Source organism: Scophthalmus maximus, chromosome 16 (assembly GCF_022379125.1).
Source record: "Scophthalmus maximus strain ysfricsl-2021 chromosome 16, ASM2237912v1, whole genome shotgun sequence".
Taxonomy (NCBI): domain Eukaryota; kingdom Metazoa; phylum Chordata; class Actinopteri; order Pleuronectiformes; family Scophthalmidae; genus Scophthalmus; species Scophthalmus maximus.
The window spans coordinates 18938736-18955232 of record NC_061530.1 but is presented as its reverse complement, the minus strand read 5'-3'; the positions used below and the strand labels follow the sequence as shown (position 1 = coordinate 18955232).

At 43.6% G+C, this 16497-nt stretch overlaps 1 protein-coding gene across 4 annotated transcripts in view; it reads left to right on the top strand.

The window, feature by feature from the left end:
* The window catches only part of thrab (thyroid hormone receptor alpha b), a 182023-nt gene that overhangs the window by 60407 nt on the left and 105119 nt on the right, over positions 1-16497 (top strand). For all 4 annotated transcript variants that reach the window (XM_035612379.2, XM_035612378.2, XM_035612380.2 and 1 more), the window contains one exon: positions 12152-12221. The gene's annotated coding sequence lies outside the window, so the exon portion shown is untranslated. The remainder of the gene's footprint in view (positions 1-12151; positions 12222-16497) is intronic.

Sequence of the window (16497 nt, the reverse complement as noted above, 5' to 3'; positions counted from 1 at the left end):
TGTGTGTGTGTGTGTGTGTGTGTGTGTGTGTGTGTGTGTGTGTGTGTGTGTGTGTGTGTGTGTGTGTGTGTGTGTGTGTGTGTGTGTGTGTGTGTGTGTGTGTGAGTGAGTGAGTGAGTGAGTGAGTGAGTGAGTGAGTGAGTGAGTGAGTGAGTGAGTGAGTGAGTGAGTGATATTCCTCTGGCTGAGGAAGTAGACTTTGGTTTATGTTATGACTGTCTGTGAGGTCAAAGATCACTGCAGAGTTTAGTTTGGCTTCCCTGAAGTGTGACTGACGGTGACCCGCTCTCCACCGGGCCCCTCCACTCCTGCCCACCAAGCACTTTTCTGTTTGGGGAAACTTTCTCTCTCTCTCTCTCTCTCTCTCTCTCTCTGTCTGACATCACATCTAAAACTGTCCTCCTCTGATTTCAATGTCCTGCACCTGAGAGAAAAGTGAAGTCAGACATTTGTTGAGTCGGGTCAGGAGTCACTTTTTTTTTTTTCAACCTTCTGTTGACGCTGCGTCGCCAAATCTGCTTGTGACGAATCTTCCTTTATTTGTCTTCTCATATCTCGATTATTATCTCCACTTCCTGCAAACACATCCGAGGATGATCCATTGAATTAAGAGATAATTAATGAGCAATGATCATTTTTGATTAACATATCTTTGAGCTTTCTGGAATGTGATTTTAAATAATGAAATAGTTGCTGTGATTAAAAAAGACAGTCTAAGTTTTGTCCAACAAGAATGGTTTTAATTTTTGGGGGGGATTATTTTTAATGCAAAGTGACTCTGCAGGCATCGGTCTGTGAAGCTTTCTGTCCATATGGTTTTAAACGTTTCATTACAAAGCTCCTGCCGAATCGCAGAGCGCAGCCGGTCGACCTCACACCCGCACGCCCACATTTGCGTCTCAGATGTGAAAATTCACAGAGGGCGATTTTTCCTAATATTTTTTCCTTTTGAATGGAAAAAGGAGAAGTCAATAAAGAAAATACTAACTAAATGAAAAGTTCATATAATGTGGAAGTTTCCAAGATTTCAGCTGCTATGCTTCTTGATCAACTGTGTGTTTTACACCATTATTGCTAAGAAGAGAGTGTCGCTCAAATGTCTGTGCTTATTCTCTTTATACTTGGCATCACCTTTGTTTGTTCTCATTATCATTCTTGCTTTGGAGTCAGAGTTCAGGGGATGAGTCATGTGCACCGGGTTGTAAAGGAGGAAATATGTTGAGCTCTAGGTGTGAAACTAGCAAATGATCAAACAGAGGAAGTGGTGACTGCTCGTGTGCTTGGCAGTCTGCCCTTCAAACCAAAAGAATAGGAAAACAATCTAACATCATTTAATCCTCTTTTTCCCCCTGAAAGCTGCCGCCCGAGGGCTTCGTGTTGCTCGCGATCACTGAGTTAAACCTTTAACAACTGGAAGTACTAGTCTGCATGTACTGTAAACAGTCATTAACATAACTCTGTTGGATCAGCTTCTTCCTGCACACCAACCGGAGTTATCGTTGACAGTTTGAATGCCTCATTAATCGAGAGATTTGCATTGATGTTCATCTTAAGCCGTTTCTTTATTCACCTGCTTTTGGAAAATCTCCAAAGATGTTGTAGGACGGTTAAAGTGCGGCTGCGGAGCCAGGGAGAGCGATTCATCTCCTACCTGTTAGAGTCGCCTGGCAGGTGGAGGGAGGGACACTGGGCGGTCCGCACCGCCAACCTGATGCCAAGTGTGTGTGAGTGTGTGTGTGTGTGTGTGTGTGTGTGTGTGTGTCTACGAACGAGGATTAAAGGACTTGCTGATCTGGCACTCGCCACGTTCCTCATCTGCATCAGACCACAAAACTGGCACACAGTAATTAAATAATCTCCAGCGTATTGAAAGTTAAAAGTTGCATGTGTTGGCATGTGGCAAAAGCCGTGCAGTACAGTAAGTGCAGTACGTTGACGCCGACACTGTACTTGTTGCGCGCGTGTGGCTGTTGGCATCCTCTCTCTCTCTCGCTCTGTGTGTGTGTGTGTGTGTGTGTGTGTGTGTGTGTGTGTGTGTGTGTGTGTGTGTGTGTGTGTGTGTGTGTGTGTGTGTGTGTGTGTGTGTGTGTGTGTGTGTGTGTGTGTGTGTGTGTGTGTGTGTGTGTGTGTGTGTGTGTGTGTGTGTGTGTGTGTGTGTGTGTGTGTGTGTGTGTGTTTGTTTGTTTGTTCGCTGCAGAGGAGGCCGGGCTCGCGTTACTCTCAACATCGCTGGCCCAGATAGCAGGTAACTCGATAGGCGAAGTGTGAGACACAAGTCACTCTGTGATTAGCGCGCTGCTGCAGCAGCTCCGGCCTGGACAACGCTCGACACTCACAGTGGTCGCATGCAAGCTGTGCGCACCTTGTGGAACGAGTTATGTGACACGCATGCGTGTCGTACAAACACATATGAATGCATGTTGCACACGTGCAGTCGCCACCGGCAGAGGCGCGTCTAGAAACACATTTGTGTTCGCATACACACAGGCGGGCCGCTCTTCTTCGTCAAGATGTCATCATCGTCATTACTGTTGCCTGCTCGGTTCAGTGTTTGTGCGTTACTGTACATAGCAGGTACACAAAGGCTTCCACTGTCCCTTTTGTCACCACGACAACTCCCTGTTTGTACAAGTCTGTCTAAACTGTTTAGCGCTGTGCCCCCAAACAAAAAACTGTTCCACCGTGAGATGAAACTTGAGTGGAGGAAGAGTTTACCGCCAACCGTCTGACTGGAGCAACTTCCTGTATCTAAAACAATAGTTTGACAAGTTTGTGATTTAAAGGGGCATTACGCGATTTTAGGGAAATATTGTCTCTTTCTTGTTGTTGTTGTTGTTGTGATTTTACTGCACTGGTCAAGTATTTGATACTGACGCGCTCACCACGAGGACAAAACCCCGGGGTCGTAGCGTTGTTCTCTAGCACGTCTCTTACGGTGTCGGGGAGTAATGTTTACAAACTGCACAAGCATTTTTTTGTCTTCGATTTACAGACACAGATTTTTTTTTCAGCGCACACAGAACTGACAGCTAGCAGACAGTTAATTAGAATTATTATTTTTATATTTTAGCAAACCCCCCTCTGTTTGTCTCTTAAAAAAACAAAAATTGAAGGTGTCTAAATTTCGAAAGTGCATTACTTTATTTTTTTTTTTTTACAAAATCTAGGGCTGATAGTTGCTTTTGTCAGAAGACCAAGAACATGGCTACAATTTTTTTTTTTTTACAAAGGTGTGAAAATGAACAGCCAAAATAATCAAAGCATTCTGGACACGAAGGAGGCCCAGCGCGACTGACAAGGGTGACGAGCTGGCAACAGAGGCTCCGAGCGCTGCTTGTGTTCCCTCAGTCGCGTCCCTGACCCTTGTCCGGCTTGGACGGGCACCAGCTGGTCCCCAGAGCGAGCTGCCCCCACCCCCACTACCCCCACATCTGTAGTCCTCTTCTCTGCCATGGCTGGCTGCACTGACCCCGCTGACCTTGTATACATCTGTGTGTGTGTGTGTGAGAGGGAGAGAGAGAGAGCGAGAGCTATAAACAGATAACATCAGAGCGAGGAATTAGTATAAACGAGGAGATGGTACTCGGATCATGTGTTGAACTATGAGTTAATGTATTCTCTATCTCTCTCACTGTGTGTGTGTGTGTGTGTGTGTGTGTGTGTGTGTGTGTGTGTGTGTGTGTGTGTGTGTGTGTGTGTGTGTGTGTGTGTGTGTGTGTGTGTGTGTGTGTGTGTGTGTGTGTGTGTGTGTGTGTGTGTGTGTGTGTGTGCCCCCGTTTGAGTGGGCACCATGTGAAAGTACATTGTGTACAGTCCATTGCTTTCCCTTGTTATTCCTGTGTGTGTGTGTGTGTGTGTTTTAAATGTGCTAAGCACAAGTGTGTCTGCAGACCCTTATCTGGCACAGGGGGATTAGTTGACCGAAGGTGACCCCTAGTCTCTGCCTGCACGAGTCCTTCCCCCAATGTTTTTTTTCCACAGATTGTCACTTCAGCATGTTCCACTGTGCTTCTGTACAGTACATTCGTTTAAAGGACCATTCCGCCTGGTTCAGCCCAAATGATGTATCCTCAACATTCATGTTGTCCTCCTTTCCTGAAGCTTCTTTTCCCAACTTTTAGGTTTCCTTGGTGCCCTTTAATTATCATGTCAGTAGACTTTTAAAGGGCCAGTTCACCCAAAAATTACCAAGAATGCACGTCTTGTAATTCATCACCCTATAATCTATAGTATTGTATATCCACCTAGTTTTGTTTCTGTCATTAAAATCATAATCCTAAAAATCAAACCTGATACTATTTATGGCTTGCGTTTTTTTCGGCTCCTCCCAAAAAGTATTTAGTGGCGAAATCCGCCGTCACTTTTATCCCTGTTGATTTCAGCCTCCCAGTTTTCTTTCCACTTATTTTATGTTGTCCAAGGTATTGAGTCATTGCAAGTTCTTAAATATTTCTCTACATTTCGTACAAATTTTAAGTTTTTTTCAAAAACATGAAGTTGCCTTATTGTAAAGCAGCCACAGTCTCACAATTGTGGGTAGCAGTAGTATTGAACTGTGCTTGTTGTTACTATAGTAACCACAGGCAGTTACCAAGACTAACACCCTGCCGATTATAACTTTAAACTTTAGAGTTTTCAGTAGCTGGATGCTGTACAATTAAACCTTCAATTTAACCACTCAACTGACCACTGAGACCAACAAAGTCTAAAGCCACTTTTGAAACATTCCCTCAAAAAAAAATAGACTCAACAGATAATATCAGAGATGCAGTTCAACAGACATTCATGTTAAAACCACACTGAACACCAGATGTACTTAAAGAGGCCGAAAGAAAGTTAAGATTATTACATGATGTGAAAATGCCAATGTGCACCGGCGCCATCAGGGGAACCGTCTCCAGATTATTGAATGCAATTACACATTTGTACATCCATCGTCACGGCCTATTGTGACTCAATTTGATTTGTAAGAGATGCAATGAGTGAATATTTTCTTCACGCTTGTGCAAACTGATTTTGTTGTGAGAGAGGAGCACCAGTGTATTTCCACCGAGTGTATAATTGATTATTGAATCGCCTCCATTGGAACACAGGCTTTTCATTACGCATACTGATGAGCGCATAGGGCTCAAGTTCCTGCCTCGCATAGGGCACACACACACACACACACACACACACACACACACACACACACACATTCCCATAACCGCCGACAAAGAGACTATAAAGAGACTATAAAACTGCAGCCAGTTCAAGCGCGTCATGGTCTGTGTTCAGGTTCCAGTTGTTGCAGTGCCATGCTGTGGATCAGGTTGGCATATGTGGATGTGTACGCGCGCGCGTGCTTGAGTGTGTTGGCTATTGGAAACTGGCGCTGCCTTTCACAGAAATGCAGAACTCTCTGAGTCTGAGTCATAGAGCTTTTTCACCGTAGATTAGAGGAAGGAAGGAAATTGGGTCAGACATCTGAGAGCCAGGCATTCCTATTTCTGCGATGGGTGTCAAGACATTATTCAATTGTGTCTCCTTTTCTACTGCTCCCTTTTTTTTTAGCTTACTCTTCCTCTCATGCATTTGTCGTATTTTTTTTTATGGTAAGTTTTTTTTTAACTCCCTACTTTCCCTGGCCAAGGAGAAGTGCAATAGGAGGAGAGAGTTATTATGCTTGGCATGCCGGCAGAGGACGGGCTTCAACTTGGATGCGGCCCAGCTGATCAATCTCAACATTGGCTCAGTTACAGCACTGTGTGTGTGTGTGTGTGTGTGTGTGTGTGTGTGTGTGTGTGTGTGTGTGTGTGTGTGTGTGTGTGTGTGTGTGTGTGTGTGTGTGTGTGTGTGTGTGTGTGTGTGTGTGTGTGTGTGTGTGTGTGTGTGTGTGTGTGTGTGTGTGTGTGTGTGTGTCCATGTAAAAGCTAAGCTGTCAAAGTATGCAAACCAGCAGATTGTTATAAAAGTAAAAGCACACTGGATTAATCCCGGGTGGAATTGACTTATGCTACGCGCAGAGCCGTGGACGAACAATGAATTGGATTAGAGCTGGAATGAGCGTTGATGGAGATACACGCCTCAGTCATCTGCAGCAGAGTCACAGTATACGGGATATACAGTATAGCCTGTGTTCTCTGAAAGGTGGCGGCGGGTCGCGACGTGAGCGTCTGAGGTGGAAATGCGGCGTCTTCTCGGTGGCACTGCTGACATGGCAGACTGATGTTTGTGTGTCCGGGTAGATTGTAAGCTGATTCGGACACACACACACTGATTATACTTGAGTAACTCGTGCTGATTTTACTATGCAAACAGACAGACAGTGATTCAGCGGGCGGTTTGGCAAAGTGTGCGCGAGCCTGCGACACTTCCTGTTTGAGGTCTTTTCTCTTGGCATGGAGAGCCCTCAGCTCACTTCTGCATGACAGCGTCTCTCAGAAACAGACGGCAGCCGGAGTCCCCTCACAATGTGTTCACCTTTACCCCCCGTCCCCCCGTCCCCCACAGCAAAACCCCTCCTTTCAGTGAGGGGAAGGAAAGTGAAACAGTACAGTGCATGTGTATACTTTTGCTGCAGGGCGGAATATTTCCTTAATAGATAAATCATCATGTCAGCAGAGGTGCTAAAAATAGTGGCTGTTACAGTTTCCCACAGACCAGCGTGATGTCCTCAGATGTCTTGTTTCGTTCGAACAACGGTCCAATACAAAACAGAGCAAAACAGAAAGAAGTTACGACATTTTTTGCATTTTTTCTAAAAAAAATAATTTTAAAATCTGGATAATCAATCAATTCATGAACGTATGATTGGATTCTTAAAGAGACGTGTCTCCTCCTGGGGATTGTAACTTTAAAAAATATACTAAAAGTATGATTGGCCTGAATGGTGGAACAGTGGCTCTGCCTTCTCCTCAACATATGTTCCTGTTCAAGTTTAAATTAGAAGAGCTTGATGGTGTTTACAACGAGATACAATGTCCTGTTTATGGGGAGATGTTGTCATTTCACAAGACATAAGATGCTTTCATCATGAAGATTAAGCATCGTCATCTGACGACCAAAATTCTGTTCTGCTGGACCAATTTGTTCGACGTATCCTGTCCAACTCGTAGGGAAAGAAAATGGGCCAGTACTTACTTCCTCTCGTATGATTCAGCTTTGGCGTGAAAACACAGGCGGTGAAGTTATTCTTTTGCAGAAAACATGCTGTCGGCCACTTTTAAGAGGATGACAGGGAGCTTATATAAATACCGCATTGGCCTGGATATTAGAAAACCTTTCTTCTATTGATTTAATGACAATAAGAGATGCAGTGATATAAATATTAATCTCACTGTTGTCTGTTATAAAAGATTTACTCTTGTCTGCAGGATTCTTTAGACTCTTGTCTGCTGAACTCTCCGTGACATTGTAAATAGATTATTAGTTTATTAAGCCCTAACGAACGGGTCAGACGGATGCAAATCTCTGCGGCGCTGCTCTTGATTAATTTTGACTGTACAGTTGCTGTACTGGTGAGGCCACCTACTCCTATTGCAAACGCAGTTCTTTCTTTTTGTGTTGCACAATGGATATTGTGCGATGTGTGGGTATGTGCACAGACAAAAGCCAGTGTACATAAGCATGTTTTGGCCTCGATACTGTGTGTGTCCAAGATAAAATCCCTCCGGGACAATAAAGTCCTATCTTATCATATATTTATCTTATTAGTCTTTTCCCCCGTCCGTGTGTTCAAGGAAGGTCGGTGCTTTCCGCTGGTTTACATTCATGTTTCATTTCTTTTCCCCGCGGTAGAAAAACACCTCGTCAGCGATGTCTGCAGACAGACGTTAGCGACATGCTAGCCTAGCGACAGTAAGGCCACGAACACGATAACACAACACTGAAATAGTCAGGATGCCGTTAGCCTAGCTTAGCATAAAGCGTCTGCCCAGGGATTGCAGATGGCAAGTAGTTTTATCTGTTAAAAGGATCTCTTCCTGTGACATTGTTATTGCACATGACAACTTAATAAATTCCACCACGTGTACACATTAAACAAATGAGATATAGTGACGTATGTTTTTTTTTCCGTAGACTAAATCTGTTGTTTCTGCCTGCGTCCAGTCATCATGCTAACCTAGCTTAGCTACAGTAATGCTACAAACAGCCGGTGATACAATATGATCAATTGTTTTCTTTCTGATTTTTAATTATAGTGAGTATGTTTGTTAATACTGGGCTGGAGAGTTAGGATATATTTAGCCTAGCTTAGCATAACGAGTCAGGAGATGGCAGACAGCAATTAGCTAGTAGCTATATCTGATTTTTTTTTTAAAGGATCTGTTTTGCAATGTACACAGTTCCAACAGATTAAAAACAAATGAGACAAAAATGTACGTAACATGTATACTTTATTTTTCCCTGGGGACTTCCAGACATTAATTATGCTAAGCTAGGCTAATTACTTTGAAACTCCAACTCAGTACGTAACAACAGCACGGACCTCTTGAAAAAACACTGTTGTACTGTTAATTGTTCGTAAGCCTAAACTATCTATGTTAGCAGGTTCCTGTCCACTATCAGCAAACATATTGCTAGCAATATGTTTAACATTAGATGATGTTTTAAAAAAAAAAAGGAAGTTTCCCAAAAAGTTGAACTATTCCTTTACGTAAATGCCTCAGATTGTAAAACAGAAGCTTCATTCAAAGAGAACGTCAGAGGAAGTCAACGTCTCGTCTTCACACACGTCACCAGCACATAACTTAATAAGAATCACTGTATGTATGGTCGGACTAATGCAATAATCCATAACAAGCCCAGGATGAAATGAGTTCTTGTTTTTTTTATTTTTTTTTTATTTCCCTTTTGATATTGGGGATGTGGTCATGTGAGAGCGGAGCAACTTATATTCTCTAATGCTTTGAAAACCCAGCGGCCCGGGCCCGTACCTTTATCTGCTGTGGCCATCTGCTGAACCTTGAAACCATCCTCGACCCTTCGGTGTGTTGTGTGAACGCAGGTCTGTCACAAGACGACGACTCATGCGCAGACATGTTATGTTGTTGGCAAAATAATTCTCTCTCTCTCTCTCTCTCTCTCTCTCTCTCTCTTTCTCGCTCTCTTCCTGAATGCCGAGTTGGGGAAAGCAAAGTATTTCTGCTCTCTTCTGCTCCTCCTGAATAAAACAGATGACAAATGTGGCCTTGCAACATCTCGACAGGCTTTTCGATATTGCTGCTACAGCCACGTTTAAATCTGTACTATAAAAGTATCGAGGTTCCGATTGATTCGCATTGTGCTGACTTAAGAGCCTATTAAGATGCCTCTTGTACAAGATGCCTCTGCACAGAGGGTTGAATCATTGTTGTATGTGTCCTGCTTTGCCAACGCTAACCTGAAGGGGTGTCATCCCGGTGCACACACTGCAGTGGAAAGGGTAAATGGCTTTGAGTGCTGTCAGGTTTAACCCCTGCCCCTCCGGCCCGCTTATCTGTTCCGACTGTACTGATGCATATTTATCCCTCATTGAATGGCCGAGCGATGGCTTAGCATATTGGATTAGCAAGAGAATCAGATGCGTGGCCACACTGAATCGCCGCAGCCTGCTTGGTGCTGCTCAGAGAAATATTCGCCGGCCAGCTCAGATATGTGTGTATATATATATGTATATGTATATGTATATGTATATATGTATATGTATATGTATATATATACATATACATATATATATACACACATATCTGATATATGTATATATGTATATGTATATGTATATATATACATATATGTATATGTATATATATATATGTATATGTATATATATATGTATATGTATATGTATATATATGTATATGTATATACATATACATATATGTATATGTATATGTATATACATATACATATATGTATATGTATATATATATACATATATGTATATGTATATATATATGTATATATATATGTATATGTGTATATATATATACATATATGTATATGTATATATATGTATATATACGTATATGTGTATATATACGTATATATGTATATTAAAACTAGTCTCAACTCTTTGACCCCCAAAAAAATACAATTTGAAGGCAATTAATGGGCTTCACTTCCCTGGAAAATGTGTGTTAGCACATCGTTTTGGAAATGATCACGGTTACGTTCTTACTGTTGCTGAAATGAGGTGTACAATATTTCAGTATTTCAGTATTAACTGCATCGTTTGCCATAAAGATGGCTGTATTTAAGGGGAGGAAAGGAAATTAGTTGGCTACAGGGCTGTGTGATATGAATCTCATTTTCCAACCAAGGGCATTTCAAATTCAAGTAATAACACATATCGCTGCACGTTACTTAAACCTTTTCTCAACTGTGTAAATTCGTACCATGTGTTTGCAGACGTAAGTTGCAAATCTCCTTCCATTTTTTTATGATTCGTATTTTGCAGCAGACAAACCGTGTAGCGATTAAGTTTGGTTTGTCTTGAGCACTTAACTGTACTATTGCTGTAAAGAGTTTGCGAAACAATATAAATGCAATGATAGATGTTTTTCTAATGTCACACAATATAGCTTACGTCAATTTGAGTGTTTTCACCATTCAAGAAGCCTTTACTTACGCTTTTACTACAATAAGTTTGAATAGTGTATGTTTAAAGTCTCTAAAACCCATTAAAAACTATGTTTCAATAAGATAAGTAGGAATGTTAATAGAACAGAAAAATGGGAGCGTACCATCTGCTCGTCATAAAATAAATGTCTTATCGTTGAACTGCATTTCACAGCTTTTAAGGTACTTTCTTAAACTTTCAGTGGCATTTAAGACAAAAAAAATCGTTAAATGCCAAACACAGAAGTTCAGTGCAAAATACATAAAAAGCTCCAGCACAGCTCCCGTCCACTGACTTTGATTTGTGTGACGGTGGCAGTCGTGAGACACCATCTGATAAGAAAAGGCCACCGATTCTGTTTCACGCTGGGTTTTATTTTTGATAACCAAACGAGCGGCCGACAACTACTTGTTATCTTCTGCGTGTGTGCGATAGGAGTGACCTGGTGTTTGCCACCTGTCAAGTCGGGTGGAAAGGTGACGACGTCGTGTTGCTTCTTGGCTGAATGTCATCAGATGACAACCTGCAAACCTGTGTGCCAGAGACGTACGTACGTACGTACGTACGTGTGTGTGTGTGTGTGTGTGTGTGTGTGTGTGGGTGTGGGTGTGGGTGAACTGGTTAGAATTTGGTGGTCAAAGGTCAAAGGTCACTCTGACATGAACAAAACGTTTACACCATAATTATGACAAATTTTCAGATAAAAATCTAAGAGGATGAAATTATAAATCGATACCATTTTTAATATCCAAAAGGTCAAAGGTCAACTTCACTTTAACATTACAAAAGAAACACCCTCTCCTTTAACTCAAGAACAGAATGCAGAAACATTTTTTTCCCTTGCTCGTCCTCAGCAACTTGACATTCACGGCAGCAAAAACAAAAACCTGATGAGTCTCATCATCACTTTGACGATACGGTGTCTGCTGGAAGCTAATCGTTCACTGTGCCAGGATTGTGCTCGTTTTGAGTTCAAGTACAAAGTGATGATAATACTCATCTCGGCCCAGCCATCTGGTTAACACTGCCTGCAGCCCACGGCAGTAAATAAGAGGCCTGCAGAGTTGTGAAGCAGTGGAAGAGTCGACGGAGGGAGAACCTGCAGCGCATTCCTGAAAAGACACTGGCGACTTCTTGCCCTTTTTTTTACGGTAAACTCCCTGTGATTCCTTTGGCCCGTCTAAGCCTTAAGTTAGACACTTCATTTGGCTGAGGGATTAGACTACTAAGCCTTTGAGTGGTAAGCTGGTCACATGAAAAATCTACCAGCGGTTTGCACAGACGTGAAAAAACCTTGCACCTCCTTCGGAGGATTTTCCCTCTGTTGAACTCCGCGAGACTCCGCCCATGTCATCCCCGACTTGGCAGCACATGCATCGGTGGCTATGTGGACTCTACTTGTGCTCGAGCTGCGGCTATCTGTTAGGATTTGGCTAACTCCCGTCTCCTGCAGGATCCCATCGTAAGCCTTCCACGCCCGACGGTGTTTCTGCTGGCGCATGCCTGTTGTTGTTGTTGTTGTTGGCAAACTGTATGAGGAGATTCACAGGTTGTCTCTTCTGATTGCAGAGTTCCCTGAGACCTGTGTGTTGTGATGAGAACTGGGATCTGAAGTGAGGACACCTGAGCCAGCACCAAGGTGAGATGTGATTTCAGAACTTTGTGTCCGCCTGGTGGAGTCACTCCTGTATATTTCCTGGTTCTGTTTACGAAGCAGCCGTCACTGTTACAACGATCCCTCGATAGTGTCACATAGTGAGGAGGCGGGGGCTGGTTTTATTTTTCCACGCCGCGACACTGTATCTCGTTTCCACAGGTGCAGATATCACATTTAGTTTTTCGGTGTCGGACACAGAATGTATAGTAAATATGAGCTGTGTGCCACACACTGTATGTACGGCTCTCTTTACTCTTGTCAGCTTCCCACACTCTCCGTCCTGTCAAGACTGTACAGCAAATTGGAAAATGATAAAAGAAAATGGATTAGCGGGAGCATCCAAAAACCAAGTGGCTCCAGCTTCTCCTCGTCTTTCTACCTGACATACAGTATGGCGTAGTTTTTTTTCTTCTTTTTCTCTGCAAGTCAAGCAGCCTGCGGTTGATTAGGTGTCATCACCTCCTACACGTCTTCAAATATGTTACACTGTGAATAATCTGTGAAATCAAATTGTATCTCATCACGTCACAGTCTGAACCTTTCCTCCGCGGGGACAAAACGTGGCCACGTCGCCGCACTGTTATTTGACGGAAGAAATCGCTTCATGCTGACAGGCGGTTAATGGACACACACTGGAATTAGCTCCGGTCTTGCAACAGGCTCTCTGGGACGTTTTTTTTTCTATACGTCTGCTGGCAGCGGGCCGGTGTAGCATCTCACAGTTTACAGACCCCCACCGAGCTGCAACTGTCAGCAACTCCTCCCCGAGACGAGTCCATATAGGCGACCGTCTCGTCAAAACCTGCGGGGTTATTTCTGGCTATCGAGACCAGGCCCCGTATCTAAATGAATTGGGAGTGCCAAAATAAGGTTTATACAATGTCCCACAGCCCAGAGTCCTCCGTCTTAATTTCAGCTTGAAGAAAATGCCACGCTAATTCCAGTAATGGCCACTGTTTGGCCAAGAAAAACTATCTGTGCACTTTGACCTGCACGTTCTCTCCGTAATAGCTGCAGTTGCAGAATACAGTTCCGCGAATCTCGGTGTGGGATACAGCCGCCATCAAAAAAAATGTTTTTTTCTGCTCGACGTTGAACTTGCACTTGTGCCTCTGTCATCGCTGCCGTCCACGGCCGCCTTGCTGTGCTCGTCTGACAGGTCACACGTTTGCCTCACAGCAGTGGGCATGTCCACCGACGATCCCCTTTCATGTGGCACGTCCACGCTTCAGTTTAACTGTTGGTCTTGAAGTTAAAAACACACACATAGTCCACTTGTAATTGCAGAGTGATGGTGGGGAGTGACCCAATAATCTCTGTCAGAGAACTAACACTAGCTCGCAGAGAGCCAAGTTCTATTTTGACCCCTCGAGCTCGTGGAACATGCACCGCACTGCTGATGTGTTGATCTGAGATATTTAATTTATATTTGTGTGTGTCGTCTAAACACACGTCTCCTCTGGTGTTTCAAACCAGCAGAGAGTTGGATCAGTGACAAGCTGTTTGATGCTCAGGTAATGTTAGTGAGATTTGTGAGCTGTGTGTGTCGGCTGCTCTGTGACCACCCGTAACATCTCTCTCTGTCTCTCTCTCTGTTGTGCAGATGTATATCTGGGTGGAACAGGGGGAAAAACAAAGAGCCTTACTCCGTTTATAGTGAACTCATTTTTTCTTTAGCATTAGCAATTAGCCTATCGAATCCAGACAAAGTGAGGGATGAGAGGGGGAGCGGGCCGTTGCTCGAGCCCTGCCCTCGGGCTTCTCAGGTGGCAGAGAGAAGAAGCCGGGCCACTCCCCGTCCATCTGTCATGCCCATCAGGGGAATCACTCTCTCGCCCTGGCACACATTCCCTCAAACACAGACGAGTACACCCCCCCAGCCCCACCCCACCCCCAACCGCCACCTGGGCAACCATTCATGGATGCAAATCCAAAACAAGCACACATAATCAAATGGACAAATATGTACAAACATCCACATGCACACAGACAGAAACAAACACTCGCTGTCTCACACATTCAAATCCACACACACACACACACACACAAACACGGATAATCTCTGAGCCGCGCTGTCATTCACCTCCAGTCAGGGAGCACCGCGGATCCGAAAAAAGTAGGATAGGCAAACTGTGCTTGGGCCCCGAGCCAGCGGTTGAATTACTTGTATTTTCTGACATTTTGACTCACCACCTGGCCGGGGTAATCCCAGCGCTCGCTTTTGGACGGCTCCCCCCCTGCACTAAACCTCTGTTTCAATTTGAGGGAATTGAATTCCTTGTGTGGCCATTCGACCCCTTGCCCCCGGCTCTGACGGGCAGAGGTAAGCTTTATGGCCATTAATTCTGTGCAGAAGAGAGACACAGTGACATTTTGCGGATGTGCTCGCAAGCTGTCGATCTATTGCTACGGTCTCTTTTTCTGCCTGTGACTACATAATAAGCATTTCTCTTGGCAAACAATAACCTAACTCGATAACCGGCCCTGAGGCTCTCGAATGAATAGGCGGGATAGAGAAGTGATGATTCGGTTTCATTCTGCAGAGAAGCCAGGGATTAATTTAGAAAGACAATTAGCGGGCGTGCTGGTAAACGACATTTCCCGGAACGGAGGAAACAATAACTGGATAATGATGCCGACTAATACCAGGTTCAATTAGTGTCTCTTTGTGCTGCTCAGTTTGTTGTTGTTGTGTTAATACTGCGATATATGGCTTTACCGACATTGTAGCCAGGAGGCTTAGCCGCGGCCACGAAGGCGTGACGTTAACGTATCTAAGGTTTTTGTTGTGAAAGCCAAGTGCTCATCGCTTTCCGCTGTATTGTCCTGCACAATCAACGTGGGTGCAGCTGTAATGTCAGGTTGCAGCACTGTAAAGATGCGTGGGTGGTATTTCATGAAACCGTGCGGTTTCTTGGACAGTTCTCTCACTCAAGGAAAGGAAGTGGGTTTTTTTGCCTCCTCACAGCAAAACACAAAATGTTCCTCTTTTGCTCCATTCATCCTCGCAAAATCATATCTCTATTATGACGAAGGCCGTTTGGGGTCAGACTGAAAGCTCAAGTGTAAAATTGCAAACTGCTCTCAGCAAAGAGAAGTAAGTGTTGGTGGTTTAATATTGTTCCTGGTTATTGCTGCTTACCTCTCAGAGCCCGGCTTCTATTTGAGCAGCACAGTCCAAAGGAGCTGGGAAGTGTGGCCACAGGATGTAGAGGGATGTCTGGAACTCCCTGCTCCAGCCTGCTGCTACCGCACCCCGACTTTGGATAAGCAGGAAGAAATGGATAGTTGGCTTTGTAGGTAGAACTGGCAGCGATCCACACCCTCAAGTATTGTCGGGCTACTGCCAACAGGAGTCTAGACATGCAACAGATAACGCCACAGTTAATGGGCTCTGCTATATTGGAGACAAGGCACAGAATTAATTGGCACAATGTTGTAGTAGTAGTAGTGGTAATATAGGATAGCACTTCTCAACACCATTAAATTAATCTGTGATTCCTCTGCGTTTTTAATACAGTTTGGGTTTGTTGGTCTACAGTCATTTCAGTTTGGGTTCTTCCACAATTCATTTTCCGGAACCAGCGTTTTAAAAGCTCCAACACAAATATACCCCCGCTGAGTTTCTCATAAACAAACAGATGAGTTTAGATTCAGTGTTTCTCATCAAAACACATGTTGTGTATCCTCAGGGCCTAAGATAAATACTGGGTGCATTTTTTCCCATATAAAACGTTTGGAAACTGATATTCTGGATATATTAAAAGCAGCCTCCCCCTCTACCTTTTTATTTTTTTGCTCGTGCGTTGCTTCGTGTGTTGGCACCTGATCAGTTGCTTTGTGGAAAAGCGAGAAAACTTTAGCTAGGAATGTGTACGCACAACAAAACATGTCAATAATTTTTGATCACCATCCTCATTCTTGAAACTTAACAATGATGTTATGTGAAGTGGTGATTTTTTTATATTTTGGATTTCATAAAATTACACTTTCTGTAGTTCCGTGACAACAAGTTTGACTTTGAACAAATTGAGAGGAAGCATCTGAAAGACAACACACAGCTTCGTGTTTGCAGGGTATGCATTATGTGTGCATTTTGATTTGTGTGTTTAAAAAAACTAAACAATCAGCTGTCCCTTATCTCTCAAGACAATACGACTTTGGGTACATGTGACCGCAAGTTCCATGGTTGCCGGGTGGGGCAACCCAGAAAAACCTTGTGTCTATTAGATAATAGAAAATAGTGGAAACTGCAGCC